This window comes from Chrysochloris asiatica, unplaced genomic scaffold, assembly GCF_000296735.1.
Source record: "Chrysochloris asiatica unplaced genomic scaffold, ChrAsi1.0 scaffold00017, whole genome shotgun sequence".
NCBI classification, from domain to species: Eukaryota; Metazoa; Chordata; class Mammalia; order Afrosoricida; family Chrysochloridae; genus Chrysochloris; species Chrysochloris asiatica.
In genome coordinates, this window is record NW_006408535.1 from 6,193,086 (window position 1) to 6,196,676 (window position 3,591).

General features: G+C 40.5%; 1 pseudogene; it reads left to right on the forward strand.

The window, feature by feature from the left end:
- The first annotated feature begins 2,373 nt into the window (after positions 1 to 2,373).
- On the forward strand, positions 2,374 to 3,119 carry LOC102818328 (annotated as a pseudogene).
- Positions 3,120 to 3,591: the final 472 nt, after the last annotated feature.

Here is a 3,591-nt window from a genome sequence, read left to right on the forward strand (position 1 = left end):
GGAGTCAAAATATGACTTTGAACATATGCCACCAGAATTTAGAGATCATTTGAAGAACAGATTTGATGCACTAGACACTAAAGACTGAAGGCCAGAAGAGTTGCGGAATGACATCAAGAACATCATACAGGAAGAAAGCAAAAGGATTGCAACATGGGACATAATCTTTTAGAGAAAAAAAATGAAAATAAGATTGGAAACAAATAATAAAGTCCTTAAACGCCTGGCTGCGGATGCTGGAGGAGTCCTGGTGTGGTGCTGTAGGCTAAGTGCTCAACCACAAGGTCAGTTTGAACCGCAAGTTTAGCATTTTAAATTCACCAGCTACTCCTGGAAACCCCATACAGGGTCGTTATGAGTCGGAACTGACTTGATGGCACTTAACAACTTTGGACGCTGGACTTTGTCTATGTTGTTGTTGTTAAGTGCTATCAAGGTTGTTCTGACTCATGCTGACCCTCTTTATGGTCTCCAAGTCTGTAAATCTATGTGGGAGTGGAAAGCCTCATCTTTCTCCCCTACAACAGCTATTGGACTTGAACCATCAACCTTGTGGTTTGCAATCCAGTGCTTATCCTATAGAGACATTATATATAAGCTCTGAAAACCCATAAGAAGTTTAAAAGCAAAGAAGTAATAAGGTATAGAAATTAATCTAGCTAGGTGTAATAAAGGAAGGGCCTAGGAAGACAATACGAGAGACAATAAATCCATTTCAACACCAAATGAGTCATTGTGGGCAAATTACTTGCCCTCTCAGCTCGGTTGTTTTCTTTGTAAATGGAGTTGCTTCATTTTGGGTTTGCTTTCTTTTTCTTCTTTTCTTTTCTGTAAATGACCTCATAAAATTGCTGTGACATTCAAAAAAGAGTAATGTAACAACACTGTATTAACTTAAAATGGAAAAAATAAAAGGTATAAAATGCAACGCATGTATTTTATATTCAGAATTCAGGCAAGAATTAGTAAGGCTCTCAAGTAGGGTATTATCAGTTGGGAATCTAATCCAAAGAACAGATACCAGAGGTAGCGTAGCAGTAGACCTGATATATTCTAGTAATGGGTGTAATGAGGATGGGGTACAGGGAACAAGACAAGGGCCAATTGATCTTCATTTTGGATGAAACCAGAATGGGAGCATACAAAAAGAAGAGGTTTATGGTTTACTGGTTCGCTCAGTGATCAGCATCAACAATCACCATGTACAGACACCATTCTAGGTTCTGGGAATATTGCAGAGAACAAAGTAGACAAAGAACCTACCTTTGTGGAGCTTATATTCTATGAAGAGACACGTTATGTTTTGTTATTAGGTGTCGTCCAGTCAGTTCCAACTCATAGCAACTCTATGCACAACGGAATGAAACACTGCCTGGTCCTGTGCCAGCCTCACAAGTGTTACACTTGATCTCACTGCTGCTGCAACTGTGCTCATCCAACTCATTGGGAATCTTCCTCTTTTTGCTGCCCCCCCCCCCTACTTACCAAACATGATGTCCGTCTCTAGGAACATATCCCTCCTGATAATAGGCCTGAAGTATGAAAGACAAAGTCCGGCCAGACTGGCTTCTAAGGGACATTCTGGCTGTATTTCTTCCAACATAGATTTGTTGGCTTTTCTGACAGCCCGTGGTACTTTTAATATTCTTCTCCAACACCATAACTCAAATACATCAAGTCTTCCACGGTCTATGGAGAGACACAGACAATTACAAAAAATTAAATCTATGTTAGGGAAGCATATCATTCCAAATGTTACCAACAATCATCAACCTTAGTATGATACAGACACAGACAACGACAAAACAAAGAGGTGAAAGGCAATGGGCCCTTTATCACACTGTCGAGTCACTAATTCAACCAAGCTCAAAACCTTACCTACTCTGAACTTCCAGTTTCATAACCAATAAATCGTTTTCATTGCTTAAGCCATCATTTGAGTAGTTAAACAAAGAATCCTGAGTGATACAATCTGAGTGGACCTCAAATTGATTAAAAACTTATATATAACTGAATTAATAACCACAAAAAGCAAAACAATTTTAAGTGTAGATTATAGATGCTGCATGAGCAGGAATATTTGTTTGTTTTCTTAACTGAGTAACCCCAGGTATGTAGAACAGTATGTAGAACTTCAATTAAGTATTTGTAAAGTAAACGAATAAATGATAAAATTAAAGAACTGCCTTAGCTGCACATACAAATGCAAAATATAAATTATTTCCTACATTTTCTAATTAAGATAATAAAGAATAGCTTAACATCTTGGAGTTAAATGGATCAATAATAAAAAGTAAATTATTTCCTACCAGTAAGAATCATTTCCCAGAGCCCTGGAAGGGGCATGTGAGGCGTGCCCACCCACGGTAGGCGATGTCCAATGAGGACGCTGGAATTCCGCTTGGGAGGATGGGGCCTCAGGCACTTTCTAAACTAAGGCACCGGCTTCGGGAAAATGGCGGCTTGTCCCCGCGGCTTCGAACATTTTATGCAAAGTTACCTCATGGTGATTTTTGTGATGGTGGCACTCAGAATGCTACTGGCGAAAATTCTCTCACGATATCTACAGAGTGGAATACGGAAGTGGTGAAAGGTTCAGGGTTCCTCATCCTTCGGCCCTCGGATCAGGGAGCTAAGGAGCCTCAAGCTGCCTAGTTGCTGCTGTCGTCGTGGCTGCAGCCAGAGAGATGCGCCGTGTTCCACTGCACACAATGCCACGCAGTGCTCGTCCGACTCGCTGCACCTTGCCTGGAATCTGTCGCGGTCCCTCGGAGCTGTGGTCTTCTCCACAGTCACAAATAACATTGATTTACAAGCGCCCTTATTGGTTGGCATTAAAGGTTCACTCAAAAGCAGCATTTACAACCTTTTATTCTGTAGTTCCTGTGGGAGTGCCATTGGTTTCCATCATGTATTCCACACATGCTACTTTTGCTGCCTTGAGAGGTCACTTTTGCCTTTCCAGTGACAAAATGGTGTGCTACCTCTTAAAAACAAAAGCCATAGTAAATGCATCTGAGGTGGATATTTACAATGTACCCCTAACAGAAAAGATCACAGAGGAAGGTGGAGAAGACATCAAAGATAGCCAAGAGAGTAAAGACCATCAGCCTCCATGACTGAAGAAACTGGCTGAGTTCCTGAAGCTGGTGGAAAAACACTGTCCCTAGAATTACCACTGTTGTGATGGAACTGAAGTCATGATCGCAAGTGATTTGGCATTTTAATTTTGAGTGAACATTTTGGCCACACCAAGCATCAGACGAAGATCAGTTAGCCCGAACTTATCTTTCCATCAGTCTTTTAAGCAAAATTTAAGCTAATGATGATTTTTATGGAACAAATCATAACCAGGGTTGAGTTTTGGATTTACTAGCATAATCCAGACTGTAAATTCCAATCAAAACAGTGGCTTCCAATAGTATCTGCTGGGCCAGTTAACTTGAGAGGTAGCTCAGAAGTTTATGGTGACTGGGGGGGATTCCAAAGAGGTAATCTTAATAGATTTTCTCAAAGCACACAGGACAATCACAGGGACTTACAAGAAAAAAAGTTTTAAGAAAATGGAAAACTATTGGTGAGAAATTTGGC